This window comes from Mesoplodon bidens, assembly GCF_964165515.1.
Source record: "Mesoplodon bidens genome assembly, chromosome: 8".
NCBI lineage: Eukaryota > Metazoa > Chordata > Mammalia > Artiodactyla > Ziphiidae > Mesoplodon > Mesoplodon bidens.
In genome coordinates this window covers 49,113,133-49,129,931 of record NC_138165.1, presented here as the reverse complement: position 1 = coordinate 49,129,931, position 16,799 = coordinate 49,113,133, and the positions used below count along the sequence as shown (strand labels likewise).

Below are 16,799 nucleotides of genomic sequence, written 5' to 3'. Positions count from 1 at the left end.
ATTGTCTGCTTCACCCAGTAGAATAAAATCTCCAAGAGGGTAGGGATATTGTCTTGTTCACTCCTATATTCCCAGTATGCAGAAAAATACCTAGCACATTGTGGGTGCTTAATAAATATTTTTTGACTGAATAATGCTATTTAATTAATTTAAAGGGATTATCATATGGAATGTCATAACTACTAGTAAAAATAACATTAAATGTGCCATAATGTATATCTATATAAACTTTACTGCAGGAAAAGGAGAAAAAAGAGACAAGAAAGAAGATTTGAAAGACCCCCTAGACCTTTGCTACTCGAGTCTAGGGACCAACCATATTAGCATCACATGGGAGGTTGTTCGAAATGGAGAATCTTAGGTGCCACCCAAAATCTATAGAATCAGGATTAATAGTCTTAATAAGATGCCAGGAGATTCACATGCACATTGAAGGTTGAGAAGCACTACCCTGGGGACCTATATAGGAAATTTATATTTAGGGAAGACACCAAAACATGTCGTTCCTCACCTGGTACAGGCTTCCAGTAACCATAGCTGAGTGGAAGGTGATTCCTGATGATTCTCTTTCAGAGCCCTCCAGAGTGATTAAATCAGGTTTGTTTACCTTTAGCACCTGTCTTACAACAAGGCCTAGAATGATATTGGAAGACTGTCTTACCCGTTCCAGAAAGACTCCCTTGCTGCTTAATGATGCCTGAAATTCCTTTAACGGAGGAGAAGAATCTTTCATTTCCCAAACAGAAATAAAAAGCCTAAAGGGAAAATGCCTGGAAAAGGTAAAATATAGACAAAAACTTAAGCATAGTAAGGTGAAATCCAAAATCAAGAATGAAAGACTGATATTAGTATCTGTAAGTTTTGCTAGAAAAGGAGTCAAGAGAGGAGGAAGGTATTCAATATTTGTATCTTGTTCACTACAGAGATAACAAGACAGAAACAAGGGAAGGGAATGTAGGAATCAGAAAACAGAAGTTAAGGCATGAGAATTTTTGTAGAGCAAACACTACCTACTTTGAATTGAAAAAAAAATATTGCTGACATAAAGTTATGAATATTTTTTAAATTCTAACTTTATATTGAAGTACTTTACTCCCAGTTTACATAACCCAAGTTTTATCTAATAATCCAAAATAAATTTACAGCACAGTAAACTACAATCTTAGCATCACTGGTTCAATCTGTAGGCAGCACATGCAACAAATGGAAGGGATAGTCCCAGGAGGCCATATTGAAAAGGAGTACCCTAGTGGGTGTGCCATTTGGAAAAATTAGGACAATGAAGGAGCCCTTTTTCTTGGAATTCAACCTGCTATCAGCTGATAGTCATCTGAAGAGGCACTTTTCTATAAATTACTATAATTTAAAAACCAAATGCTTTGAAACTCCTCTTGCCAGATCAAATCAAACTGACTCTCAGTTGGTGGAAGGCCCAGATGTGAGTTTCGTAACACACAAAAATTACTATCTAATCCATCACTTGCACTGGCTGAATGTGCTCAGTGCCATTCCCAGAACTAGTGTAATGGAAACAACAACAGCATCTAGGTAGGAGTGGAATTTAAAAAATCTCCAGTCAGTGTCTGCAAAGCATTAGTGGAGCATGTGTAAGCACATGCTCAGTTTGGCCTTTTAATCTCAAACAATACCATCTCTTAAGCTATTTAAAGCTCAAGTTGTAAGCAGTAAGAGATGGTGTTACATAAAGAAAATATTGAGAAAAGGCCCTCACTAGGGCCATATCTTTTGTACCTGTGGCCGCCAGCTTCCCTGCACATTTGGCACCACTGAGGCTCCCATGATCCAAGCAGGCATACCAACTCTGTGCCCTGTCCTCACTGGGGCCAGACCCAAGAGCCCCAAGGCAGCCTCAGGACCAGACTCCTGTGGGTGGACCACACCAAGAGGCGGGGATAAAACCAAAGCTGAACCCCAGGGACAGGGGGACTAAGGAAGAAGATTGAAACTCTTTCCATCAGCTGTCCAAGATGCAGATTAAATCCTCGTGATCATCTAGGTAGACCCTGCCTCTATGGATTATCTGAGAAGACAATGAGTGTCCACCACAAATGAAAATGGTCTAGCTCGGGCAGCTGTGGACTTTGGGGGCAGCACACTCAGGAATTGGGTGACATCAGAGTCTCAGGGGTCCCCACAGGGCCCACAGCAGGTCCAGAGACCAGCCCAGATGCAGAGGAGGGCCTCCTGGGGAGGCGGAGGTGGGCTGTGGCTCACAGTGTGTGCAAGGACACTTACAGCTGAGACCCCAGGGAAACATAATTATTACTATTAATTGTATTATGTTTTGATTCATTCTGTTATTGGTTCTAGCAATTTGGTTTTTTTGTTTGTTTGTTGTTGTTTTAGTATTTTTTTCTTTTTAGTCTTTTGGGATCCTCATGTTTTATAACATATTTTTTATTTTTATTTTTTTAAACTTTTTAAAATTTTATTTATTTATTTTTGGCTGTGTTGGGTCTTCGTTGCTGCATATGGGCTTTCTCTAGTTGAAGAGAGTGGGGGGCTACTCCTCAATGAGGTGCAGGAGTTTCTCACTGCAGTGGCTTCTCTTGTTGCAGAGCACGGGCTCTCAGCACTTGGGCTTCAGTAGCTGTGGCTCGCAGAGAACAGGCTCAGTAGTTGTGGCACAAGGGCTTAGTTGCTCCACGGCATGTGAGATCTTCCCGGACCAGGGCTCAAACCTGTGTCCCCTGCATTGGCAGGCAGATTCTTAACCACTGCACCACCAGGGAAGCCCAACTTTTATTTTTTTCATATATTTCTATTTTTACTTTGCTTTCCTGTTGTTCTGTGCTCTTTTCCCTTATTTGTTTTCCTCCTTCTTTTTCTTTAATATATATTTTATTTTTTTATATTTCCATTTCTACTTTGCCTTTCTGTTCTGTGTTTTTTCCCTTTTTATTTTATTTTATTTTATTATTTTTAAATCATTTTTATTGGTTTGTTGTTTCCTTGCTTTATTCTTCAATTGGCACACTGCTTTGGTTAAGTTTTTAGGTTTTGTGTTTTTGTTAGTTTGGATCCTAATTGTTTGATTTTGTTTTTGAGTTCTACTATTTGTCTGGCTGTTCTCTTGCTTTTTGTTTTATTTGGTTCTGTTTCTGTTTCTTTTGCATGTGTTTCTCCTTGTTTCTATTTTTGTTTGTTTGATTTTGGTTTTACCATTTCTATGGGGTTTTGTCTTTTTCTTTTCTTTTATATATTTTCTATTTCATTTTTTATATTTCTATTTCTACATTGCATTCCTATTGTTCTGTCTTCTTTCCCCTCCCTCTTTCTTTTTCTTTTTTTTTTTTAATCATTTGTTTGGTTTGTTTTGTTTCTTTGCTCATTCTTCAGTTGATACTCTGCTTTGGTTTCGTTTTTTTGGTTTTGTGTTTTTGTCAGTTTTCTTTTTAATTGTTTGATTTCATTCTTGGGTTCTTTTGTTTCCCTGGTTGTTCTCTTGCTTTTTGTTTTATTTGGTTCTGTTTTTGTTTCTTTTGCGTGTGTGTGTTTCCTTGTTTCTGTTTTTGTTTGATTTTATTTTTTACCATTTGCCTGGAGTTTTGTTAGTCTTCTTTTCTTTTTTAAATCCCCTTTATTGCCAGGATGAATGACTTGCAGGGTCTTGGTTCCTTGACTGGAAGTCAGGCCTCAGGCTCTGGGGTGGGAGCACCGAGTCCAGGATGCTGGACCACAAGAGAATTCCCGGCCCCAGGTAAGATTAATCACTGAGAGTTCTCACGGAGGCCTCTATCTGATTCTGAGACCTGGCTCCACCCAGCTGCCAGCAGCTCCCAGCGCTGGACGCCTCACACCAAACAACAAACAAGAAAGAAACATAAATCCACGCATCAGCACACAGACTACCTAAAGTCATACTAAGCTCACAGACACCCCAAAACACACCACTGACACTGCCATGCTCATCAAATGGAAAAGAATCAGCTCCACCCACCAGAATGAGGGCACCAGTCCCTCCCATCAGGAACTCTACGCAAGCCACTGCACCAACCTCACCACCAGGGGCAGAGAACAGAAACAAGAGGAACTAAAACACTGCAGCCTAGGGAAAGGAGACCTCAATACTGTAAATGAGATAAAATGAGAACACAGAGAAATATCTTGCAGGCAAAGGAGCAAGATAAAAACCTACAGGACCAAATAAATGAAGTGGAAAAAGGCAAACTACCTGAGAAAGAATTCAGAGTAATGATAGTACAGATAATCCAAAATCTCAAAAAGAGCGAAAATAAAAGAAATATTTAACAAGGGCCTAGAAGAACTAAAGAGCAAACAAACAGTAATGAACAACACAATAACTGAAATTAAAAACACTCTAGAAGGAATCAATAGCAGAATAACTGAGGCACAAGAATGGATAAGTGAGCTAGAAGATACAATGGTGGAAATAACTGCCACAAAGCAGAATAAAGAAAGAAGAATGAAAAGAATGGAGGACAGGGACTTCCCTCGTGGCACAGTGGTTAAGAATCCACCTGCCAATGCGGAGGACATGGGTACGATCCCTGGCCTGGGAGGATCCCACATGCCATGGAGCAACTAAGCCCATGTACCACAAGTACTGAGCCTGCGCTTTACAGCCCACAAGCCACAACTACTGAGCCCACACACTGCAACTACTGAAGACCGATTGCCTAGAGCCTGTGCTCTGAAACAAGAGAAGCCACCACAATGAGAAGCCCAAGCAGCATAATGAAGAGTAGCCCCCACTCGCTACAACTAGAGAAAGACTGCGTGCAGCAACGAAGACCCAACGCAGCCAAAAATAAAGTTAATAATAAATTTATTAAAAAAAAAAAAAAAGAGGGCTTCCCTGGTGGCGCAGTGGTTGAGAGTCCGCCTGCCGATGCAGGGGACACGGGTTCGTGCCCCGGTCCTGGAAGATCCCACATGCCGCGGAGCGGCTGGGCCCGTGAGCCATGGCTGCTGAGCCTGCGCATCCGGAGCCTGTGCTCTGCAATGGGAGAGGCCACAACAGTGAGAGGCCCGCATACCTCAAAAACAAACAAACAAACAAACAAAAAAAAGAATGGAGAACAGTCTCAGAGACCCCTGGGACAACATTAAGCACACCAACACTCGAATCATAGGTGTCCCAGAAGAAGAAGAAAAAAAGAAAGGGTCTAAAAAAATATTTGAAGAGATTATAGTCGAAGACTTCCCTAAATTGGGAAAGGAAATAGTCAATCAAGTCCAGGAAGTGCAGAGAGTCCCAAACAGGACAAACCCAAGGAGAAACATGACGAGACACATATTAATCAAACTAACAAAAATTAAACACACAAAAAAAGTATTAAAAGCAGCAAGGGAAAAGCAACAAATAACATACAAGGGAATCCCCGTAAGGTTAACAGCTGATCTTTCAACAGAAACTCTACAGGCCAGAAGGGAGTGGCAAGATATATTTAAAGTGATGAAAGGGAAAAACCTACAACCAAGATTACTCTACCCAGCAAGGATCTCATTCAGATTCAACAGAGAAATCAAAAGCTTTACAGACAAGCAAAAGCTAAGAGAATTCAGCACCACCAAACCAGCTTTACAACAAATGCTAAAGAAACTTCTCTAGACAGGAAACACAAGAGGAGGAAAAGATGTACAAAAACAAACCCAAAACAATTAAGAAAATGGTAATAGGATTATACATATCAATAATTACCTGAAATGTAAATGAATTAAATGCTCCAGCCAAAAGACATAGAGTGGCTGAATGGATACAAAAAGAAGACCCGTATACATGCTGTCTACAAGAGACCCACTTCAGACCTAGGGACACATACAGGCTGACAGTGAGGGGATGGAAAAAGATGTTCCATGCAAATGGAAATCAAAATAAATCTGGAGTAGCAATTCTTATATCAGACAAAATAGACTTTAAAATAAAGAGTATTACAAGAGGCAAGGAAGGACACTACATAATGATCAAGGGATCAATCCAAGAACAATATGTAGCAACTGTAAATATCTAGGCATCCAACATGGGAGCATCCTCAATACATAAGGCAAATGCTAAAAGCCATAAAAGGGGAAACTGACAATAACACAATAATAGTAGAGGACTTTAACACCCCACTTTCACCAATGGACAGATCACCCAAAATGAAAATAAATAAGAAAACACAAGCTTTAAAGGACACATTAGACCAGATAGACTTAATTATATTTAGAGAACATTTCATCCAAAAACAACAGAACACACTTTATTCTCAAGTACACATGGAACATTCTCCAGGATAGATCACATCTTGGGTTACAAATCAAGCCTTGGTAAATTTAAGAAAATTGAAATCTCATCAAGCATCTTTTCCAACCACAATGCTGTAAGACTAGATATCAAATTACAGGAAAAACGCTGTAAAAAATACAAACACATGGAGACTAAACAATACACTACTAAACAACCAAGATATCACTGAAGAAACTGAAGAGGAAATTAAAAATACCTAGAAACAAGTGACAATGAAAATATAACAACCCAAAACCTATGGAATGCAGCAAAAGCAGTTCTAAGAGGGAAGTTTAAAGCAATACAATCCTACCTCAAGAAACAAGAAAAGTCTCAAATAAACAACCTAACCTTACACCTAAAGCAATTAGAGAAAGAATAAAAAACAAAAAACAAAGAAACAAAGTTAGCAGAAGAAAAGAAATCATAATGATCAGAGCAGAAGTAAATGAAATAGAAAAGAAGGAAACAATAGCAATCTTCCAAAAAAAAAGCTTGTTCTTTGAGAAGATAAACAAAACTGGTAAACCATTAGCCAGACTCATCAGGACAAAAAGGGAGAAGACTCAAATCAACAGAATTAGAAATGAAAAAGGAGAAGCAACAACTGACACTGCAGAAATACTAAGGACCATGAAAGACTACTACAAGCAACTATATGCCAATAAAATGGACAACCTGGAAGAAATGGACACATTCTTAAAAAAGCACAACCTTCCAAGACTGAACCAGGAAGAAATACAAAATATAAACAGACCAATCACAAGCACTGAAATTGAAACTCTGATTTAAAATCTTCCAAAAAACAAAAGCCCAGAACCAGAGGGCTTCACAGGCGAATTCTATCAAACATTTAGAGAAGAGCTAACACAAATCCTTCTAAAACTCTTCCAAAATATAGCAGAGGGAGGAACACTCCCAAACTCATTCTACGAGACCACCATCACCCTGATACCAAAACCAGACAAAGATGTCACAAAAAAAGAAAATTAAAGGCCAATATCACAGATAAACATATATTCAAAAATCCTCAACAAACTACTAGTAAACAGAATCCAACAGCACATTAAAAGGATCATACACCATGATCAAATGGGGTTTACCCCAGGAATGCAAGGATTCTTCAGTAGATGCCAATCAATCAATGTGATACACGATATTAACCAAATTGAAGGATAAAAACAATATGATCATCTCAATGATGCAGAAAAAGCTTTTGACAAAATTCAACACCCACTTATGGTAAAAACTCTCCATAAAGTGGGCATAGAGAGAACCTACCTTATCATAATAAAAGCCATACATGACAAACCCACAGCGAACATCATTCTCAATGGTGAAAAACTGAAACCATTTCCTCCAAGATCAGTAATAAGACAAGGTTGTCCACTCTCACCACTATTATTCAACATAGTTTTGGAAGTTTTAGCCATGGCAATCAGAGAAGAAAAAGAAATAAAAGGAATCGAAACTGGAAAAGAAGTAAAACTGTCACTGTTTGCAGATGACATGATACTATACATAGAAAGTCCTAAACATGCCACCAGAGAACTACTAGAGATAATCAATGAATTTGGTAAAGTAGCAGGATACAAAATTAACTCACAGAAATCTCTTGCATTCCTATACACTAACAATGAAAAATCAGAAAGAGAAATTAAGGAAGCATTCCCATTTACCACTGCAACAAAAAGAACAAAATATCTAGGAATAAGCCTACCTAAGGAGGCAAAAGACCTGCACACAGAAAACTATAAAACACTGATGAAAGAAATCAAAGATGATACAAACAGATGGAGAGATATACCATGTTCTTGGGTTGGAAGAATCAACATTGTGAAAATGACTCTACTACCCAAAGCAATCTACACATTCAATGCAATCCCTATCAAATTACCAATAGCATTTTTCACAGAACTAGAAAAAGAAATTTTACAATTTGTATGGAATCACAAAAAACCCCGAACAGGCAAAGCAATCTTGAGAAAGAAAAACGGAGGTGGAGGAATCAGGCTCCCTGACTTCAGCCAATACTACAAAGCTACAGTAATTAAGACAATATGGGACTGGCACAAAAACAGAAATATAGATCAATGGAACAGGACAGAAAGCCCAGAGATAAACCCATGCACATATGGTCACCTTATCTTTGACAAAGGAAGCAAACATACACAGGGGAGGAAACACAGCCTCTTCAATAAGTAGAGCTTGGAAAACTGGACAACTACGTGTAAAAGAATGCAATTAGAACACTCCCTAACACCATACATAAAAATAAACTCAAAATGGATTAAAGACCTAAATGTAAGGCCAGTCACTATAAAACTCTTAGAGGAAAACATAGGCAGAACACTCTATGACATAAATCACAGCAAGATCCTTTTTGACCCACCTCCTAGAGAAATGGAAATAAAAACAAAAATAAACAAATTGGACCTAAAGATACTTAAAAGCTTTTGCACAGGAAAGGAAACTATAAACAAGATGAAAAAACAACCCTCAGAGTGGGAGCAAATACTTGCACACAAAGCAACTGACAAAGGATTAATCTCCAAAATATACAAGAAGCTCATGCAGCTCAATACCAAAAAAACAAACAACCCAATCCAAAAATAGGCAGAAGACCTAAATAGACTATTCTCCCAAGAAGACACACAGATGGCCAAGAGACTCATGAAAAGATGCTCAACATCACGAAGCATTAGAGAAATGCAAATCAAAACTACCATGAGGTATCACCTCATACCAGTCAGAATGGCCATCATCAAAAAATCTAGAAACAATAAATACCGGAGAAGGTGTGGAGAAAAGGGAACCCTCTTGCACTGTTGGTGGGAATGTAAATTGATACAGCTACTATGGAGTACAGTATGCAGGTTCCTTAAAAAACTAGAAGTAGAACAACCATATGATCCACCAATCCCACCACTGGGCATATACCCTGAGAAAACCATAATTCAAAAAGATACATGTACCACAATGTTCACTGCAGCACTATTTACAATAACCAAGACATGGAAGCAACCTAAATGTTCATCGACAGATGAATGGATAAAGATGATGTGATTCATGTATACAATGGAATATTACTCAGCCATAAAAAGGAACAAAATTGAGTTATTTGCAATGAGGTGGATGGACCTAGAGTCTCTCATACTGAGTGAAGTAATTCAGAAAGAGAAAAACAAATACCCTATGCTATGCATATACATGGAATCTAAAAACCCATACTGATGAACATAGTGGCAGGGCAGGAATAAAGACACAGATGTAGAGAACGGATTTGAGGACACAGTGGGGGATGGGGAAGCTGGGACAAAGTGAGACAGTAGCACTGACATATACACACTACCAAATGTAAAACAGATAGCTAGTGGGAAGCTGCTGCATAGCACAGGGAGATCAGCTCTATGCTTTATGATGACCTAGAGGGGTGGATAGGGAGGGTGGGAGGGAGGTTCAAGAGGGAGGGTATATGAGTATATATGTATACATATAGCTGATTCACTTTATTGTACAGCAGAAACTAACACAACATTGTAAAGCAATTACATTCCAATAAAGATATATAAAAAAAGAAAATATCAATTTCTATAATAGCAACTTAATAATAGCTCAGCTCCTTGGATACTTTCTCTGGTAACAGCCAAAATTTTCTAGGCAATGATACCGTCACTAACATGACCGTTAATCTCAGTGATGAACTCATGGGTTCTCTTCCACATGAGAAGTGCTGATTTATTTGTATCCTTCACATCGCCATAGGGTGCTTTCAACAGAAAATAATATTGCAAGTCTACACAAAATGAAAAAGCTGACATAAACATGAAATAGTATATAGGCCATTGGAACAACCAAACTATCCTCACAGCTGAGTCTCTAGTCCCACACAGCCTGGTGGGGCTGTGTCAGCTATAACTTCACTTTCTGTTTGAACTGGCTAATTTAACCAGCAACAATTATCCTAATGAGAGATCACTATCACTAAAATTTATTTCGTGCTTAGGATGTGCCAGGTACTGCTCTGTATATTTTACATGTATTAATCCACTTCTTCCTCATAAAAATCATAAGTGGTAAGTACTGTTATTTTTCCCATTTTGCAAATGAGGAAACTGAGGCCAGAGCACTTAAGGAACTTATGCAAGGTGATCCAACTAACTGTACTGGATGCTTGACAGAGTACAGGTCCCATTCTTCCTTGCTGCTTTTCCTACAGCTCCATATATTGTGACTGACTCCTCCCCCCACCCCACAGTAGTCTCCCTGACCAGTTACAGTGTTATCAAGAAGACAGCCAGACCAAAAAAAAAAAATCATACAGACAGAAAGTAGAATGGTAGTTCCCAGGGGCTGGAGTGGGGAAAGAATAAGGAGTTATTGTTTAATGGGTATGGAGTTTCAGTTTTAGAAGATGAAAAGAGCCTTGGAGATGGATGGTGGTAATGGTTGTGCAACATTATGAATGTATTCAATACCAATGAATTGAACACTTAAAAATGGTTCAGATGATAAATTCTACATTTTGTACATTTTACCACAATAAAAAAAAAATGGGGGGAAACTGACCAAGAAGAGAGCCATATGAATAGAGGAGATGCAGAGGTACCACTAGGGAGACTTTCTTGTACCAATCAGTTTAGCTATTTAAAAGAGCATCCATGGACTTGGCTTTGTACATGCCCAGATCTGTGGCTTTGGAAATACAAAGCCTACTACCTCCTGGAATACTCTGTTTGGCAGGATTGCTCAAGAGGCACAACCACATGGAAATCACCTCAGCAAGACCATCCGATCCACCAGGAGTGTGCTTTTCTTGTCTACCCACACTGAACATCAGTATCTTAACTGTACCACTTAGGAGAGATGCATCAGGCTAAAGATTTCATGGAAACTACAAATGATTAACTACAGTGATAGATTCCTTCCTGTGGAATACGAACTATAGGCAGTGTTCTATACATTTAACCTAAGCAAAAATCATACAAAAGAAACCATAATGTGCATCTGACCCAGAACTACCGAACATAGTATACGACCAGTCCTACTCATCCTACAAATATTTTTCCTTTACATCAACTCCACTCATTAACAAATTGGTCAAGAGGCATGTACCTACCTGCACACCAAGAAGCACCAAGACCCGGACTCCCTCATGGACCGCGTCATTCGTGTTGTGGAGAAGGACAAATGACATCCTCCTGCACTGGGCTCCTGTAGAGAGGCTGGAGATTCCACTCAAATCCTCTTCTCCAAGAAGGACGCCAGTGGGGATGACTCCTGCACTTCTGAGGAGGAATTGACCTTTGACCCCGGCTATGAACCCCACAGAGGGCAGTCATCAGTACAGGGCAGTCATCAGCACAGGTCAGCCGCAGCCCGGCCACTCAGAGCCACAAGAGGTGCAGAGCCCAGCTCCCGCAGGGGTACCCTGTTCTTCTTAGTGAGTAAGTCTGGGGGAGCTCAAGGCCATCCGCTGTTCAAAGTCCGGCCTCAGCTGGGCCTGCCTGGTCCTGGTCACACAGGCCACAGGCTCCCCGCCTGCACCGCATGTCCACCGTGGGGCACCAGCGCCCTGCTCTGTGTCTTCAGCTGTCACCTGCTGTTGGCCAGCTCCCCACAGAACAGCCACCTCTACCTCGTCTGCCCCTACACCTCCCCGGCCCTCTCCAACTCCTTCCACCACCTCCAGCTCTTTGACGAGGACCGTTCCCACGTGGTGTCTCGCTTCCTCCAGGATTCCTACTGCACCACCTTCAGCAGCTTCTCCCGCGTGACCAACTTCTTCAGGGGAGACCTGCAGCCACACCTGGACGGGGCCTCCAGCGACCCTCTTCCGGCCTCTGAATACGCGCCCCACCTGGGCTGCAGGTCACTTCCGGTGTGGAGCTGGGGCTGCGGCCGCTGTGGAGCGGACGCCTCGGGTCACAGAGGAGGAGTGGGCCCACCGCGTATGCCCCGAGGGCCTCCTGCAGCAGGTCCCTGAGCTGAGACGCTGGCTCTTCTCAGGAGTGAGAAGCCGACTACGCCCTCAGGGAGGGCTGGGCAGGGCCGGCGGGCGGCGTTCGGGGCGGGGGGGGGGTCCCGGGGGATTCCCCCGGGTCTGAGCCCCAGCCTACCGCACCAGGCTTGGCAGTCCCTCCTGCGGTACCTCAGCTGGGAGGGCTCTGCCAAGGAGCGCAAGGCCCACGTGCGCAAGAAAACCGACAAGGATTTCCACCTGAAGCTGCCGCGGAAATCCGTGAGGCCCGGGCAGGAGCAGAGGAACTCACTGCCGCATGGATACCGCAGCCTCATAGCCAGAGACGAGAGCGAGAGCCGCTCTCATAGAACCAACAAATTCTTCAAGGGTCGCGAGAACCCAGGGCTGGGCCTGCTGAACGACATCCTCCTCCCCGACTGCCTGTACCATGACAAGCTCGGCTACGACCAGGGCAGGAGTGACCTTCTCTTCCCGATCCGCTACGGCTCTCAGGACAAAGTGGATGCCTTCTGCCGTTTTTGTGGCGTCACGGAGCTCGTGCATTACTCTGAGGAGATAATGAAGCGGCAACTCCTCCTACTCCTTAAGGTGCTGGATCCGCCGCTCGGAGACTTCCCGGACTCCCTGACTCCGGCTCTCTCTGCTTCTGCTTCCGGTGGCTGCTCCTCTGGGTCAAGAGGGAATGCCCCTTCCCGGAAGTCCTTCGGCCATGGGAGGCGCTGTGGACAGGGCGCCCTGGCCCCAGTGTGCACCTGCTGGTGGCCTGCGCCGTCCTGGACGTGGAGCGGGACACCTCATGCCTTCCGGCTTTGGCTCCAGCGAGATCCTCAAGCACACGGACTAGCTGACCACGAAGTTGAGCTTGGAGGACGTGCCGACACTGGCTGAGGCGCTCTACCCGCCGCCGCCAACCTGCCCGGTGAGTCCCTGACCCCTCACGATAGCCCCCAGGCCCCATCAAACCTCTGACTTTTCACTCCCTGACCCCCAACCCTCGGTAAGCTGCCCCACCACGTGCAGGAGGTCCTAGGTCTGGGTCGTCCTCAGAGCGCCACAAGCTCTCGCTCCAGACTCCCCACTGCCGCTGTCCTACCCGTGCCCCACCAGCTCTGCCGACCCCCCGCCTGGCGCACAGGCGGACCGAACGGCAGCCCGGAGATCCTGCCGGAGGAGGGAGAGGAAGGTGCGAACTCCTAACCCTCCTGGGCCTGCTGAGCCATCGTGTTGGCTTGGGCCTGGATGGGGAGGCGTGGTGGCTGCTAGTCCCCTCAGCAGGGTTGACGCCTGGCCACGTGACCCTGATCCGGTCAATAAGGTTTAAGAGGAGGCCGGGGATGAGTGGTGGGGGTCGTGGAGACAGGGCTCCCTTACCTGCCTGAGTCTGGGGCTTTGGGAGGAGTAAGGATGGGGGTGTTAAGGTGCGACTGCCACTTAGTAGATGTGCGGGAACACATCCCGGACATAACCGAGACGGAAGGGCCTGCAGAGCTGCTCACTCTTGGGACCCTGCCCACCAGATTGTTCTGTGAGAAAGAAAAACTCGTGTTTAACGCCCCCCCCCCGAAAAAGAAAATTGGTGAAGACTTAGCCAAGCAGGGCTGAGAGAAATGTGTCTGCTCTAAAGTTCCTGTCCAGGTCTCTCCTTAAACTGTCCATCATACTCTGTGGGCTCCACACTATCCTTGTCATGCCTGTGTCATTTCCTCATATAAGTTCCCTTATTTCTAATTCCAGGCAATTTTTACTCTTTGCTTTTGCCTTACATAGGACAGGGTTTAAGTATAGAGTTTATTAAAGCAATGGTATTTCTAAGAATGTTTGCTTCCTCCAGTATGTTTTACAGTGTTTCAACTCAGGAAAGACTTCTTTTTCAATGTGCATGGTCCTACAGTGCAGTTCTTGCCCATATGTCTGTGCTTCAGGTGACTCCCAGTCTTGCCTCCTCGTGTGATCTCCATGAGACTATTGGAGAAATGTTTGTTTTGTGGGGGTTTTTTGTTTTGTTTTGTTTTGTTTGGCCACATCAACCAGGGATAGAACCCATGCCCCCTGCAGCAGAAGCATGGAGTCTTTACTGGACTGCCAGGGAAGTACCATGTTCTGTGGCTCCTCTTGTTGAAAAAAGTATTTTTCAGAATGAGGTTTAAGCAGAGGATGACTTTCCCTCCCTTAGCTCTGTTTGGAGGAAAATATACTGTCTTCCCCCCCCCACCCTTATGCCTTATTTCTAAAACAATAAACGTTCCTATTGGCTTTTATAAGACAGTTAACATATAATTTATCTCATCTCAGAAGAAAGAGTATTAATTTCCAAACTGTGCTTTAGGTGTCTGGAACAAGACACAATAAAGGGCAAGCTAAGAAATCATTCGTGATTCAACTGAATGATTCCCCCAAAAGGGAACTGGCTTCAGTCAGCGCTATCAGTAGCTTTTGCTCTATTCTCAGCCCCTAGGGCAATATTTAATGTGCTACACGGTAATACGCTTCTGTGTGCTATTATCTGAAGAACTAAAAGCCTAAAAAAATTCCATGAAGTTGTTAGTTTTGACCAAGAAGGAAGGAAACTCAGATGCCAACGTTTGACCTAAAAATGTGCTAAACAAACTAGAGAAACAAGAGACACTAATTTTATGTTTGTGGAACGTACAAAGAGAAGCTCATCTCTCAGCTCCTATGTTTCTTTTTTTTAATCTAATTAATACTTTGCATTATAAATAGTTTTAAAATACCTTTGGTTATGCAGTGAAACAGTGAAGCCACTGGAAAATCATACAAACAATGCAATAGAAAAATCAAAACCAAAAAAAAACAACCAAAAAATCAAAACAATTTAAAAACCTAAATCAGTTAGGATTCATTTGGATGTAAGTAAAGGAAGTTGTTCATCTCAAAATGGGTAAAGTTAAAAATAAGGAGAGGGAGGGAAATTATTGGCTCACAAAATGCTCAAGCCCACAGAAAACTGAGCCAGGGGCTCCAGGGGGATTAGGCCTTAGGTTCTCTCCACCTGTTGGCTCTGCAAACCTCCTGGGTTGGCATCATTCTTAGGTAGACCCTGTCCTCATGGGGACCTTGTAGCTCAGGCTTACCTCAGCCTAGAGCTAGCAGTCACTGCACAGAGAAATTGTCTCTTCACTATAATTCTAAGAAGTGTCCCAGAATTGAGTGTCATTGTCCTGAACTAGGTTACATGCCCACTTGAACCAACCACATACCAAAGGGACATAATGTATTCTATCTGGAGTGGAGGAAGGTGCTACACTTGAGCCCCATCCTCATGGACTGAAGGAGCTGAGGAGGGAGGGTCCCCAGAGTAAAATCAAGGTGCCATTACTAGAAAAAGGTAAAAGGATGCCAGATAAGCTAAAGGTTGCCCAATCCAGCACTCAAATTAATTAAGTCCCCAACCTCAGCTTGTGAGATATTTGACAGGAATTTTTTAAAAGGGAAATTAAGTACAGTGATGCAAATCACAATTCCAACTCTTGACTAATCAGCAAACACAGACATACATAAATATATTAGGACAGTGACCCTTCCATTTTAACAACAAGAAAATATGTGAGTCACTCAGATGGAAACTAAAATCTGAATCTATTCAGAAACAATTGTTAACTCAGTTCTAAAGCCACAAGCATCCAAGCACATACACTCTCATGTCAAAGAGGTCCTATTCCTCTTCACTTCAATTTGCATCTTGTTGTGACATTACACCATATGGTGTGGGCAAAGTGCTCTTGTATGCAAAGTGAGTTCAGAGTAAATGAGCTAAAAATGTCTTACATACATAATGGCTCTTGTTTCAACTTAGCTGTGACTACTAGATTGCTGCAAACACCAAAATAATAGTGCTGCTAATGAGGAGATTTGTTCATAACTTACTACACTGTCAACTCTAATGTTCGACTATAATGGTTATTATTTATTGATATGTTGTGTGTATACAAAGCAGTGGCTGAGGCCAAAAGCAGCATCTTAACAGAACCCAAGCCTATTAGATTGTGAATAATCTCCTAAAGATAACCGTTAAAAAAAAATATCTGCCCAAAGTCTCTGTTATTTGAGACATCTTAATTGAAAAGACAGAGACCCAGATTTAAAGTCAGAACACCAGGATTGATCCTGTAAGAGACTGGAGTGACAACTCCCAGTGCTGGTGAGGGTGCAGACAAGCAGGCACTTCCAGTCATCGTCAGTGGGAAAGTGTTTAACCCAGTCTTTTGGAGAGGAATCTGACACGATACATTAAAATTTTAAAAGCGTATATCCTTTGATTCAGCAGTTTTACTTCTGGGAATCAACCCTGTAAAAATTAAAGTACCAGTACATGAGGACATACATACAAGGATGTTTATTGCAATTGTATTTGTGATAGGAAAAACTTGAAACAACCTACTCATCCACAAGAATGGAATGGTTGAGTAGACTGATGCATCCATTTGGTCACAGGTTATAATGCGACTACAGAAGAACAAGTCAGATTTACATTTTAGTTTGGAGAGATGAATATTCTGTACTATTAGGTGAGAAAAGCAAGTTGCAGGAGAATGGGACAGATAA

General features: G+C 42.4%; 1 pseudogene across 1 annotated transcript; it reads left to right on the top strand.

The window, feature by feature from the left end:
* Positions 1 to 497: 497 nt before the first annotated feature.
* LOC308621310 (TBC1 domain family member 17-like) lies at positions 498 to 13,433 on the top strand (annotated as a pseudogene). Its single transcript has 4 exons — positions 498 to 597; positions 11,359 to 12,264; positions 12,303 to 13,071; positions 13,239 to 13,433. The product of its transcript is annotated as a TBC1 domain family member 17-like (transcript).
* Positions 13,434 to 16,799: the final 3,366 nt, after the last annotated feature.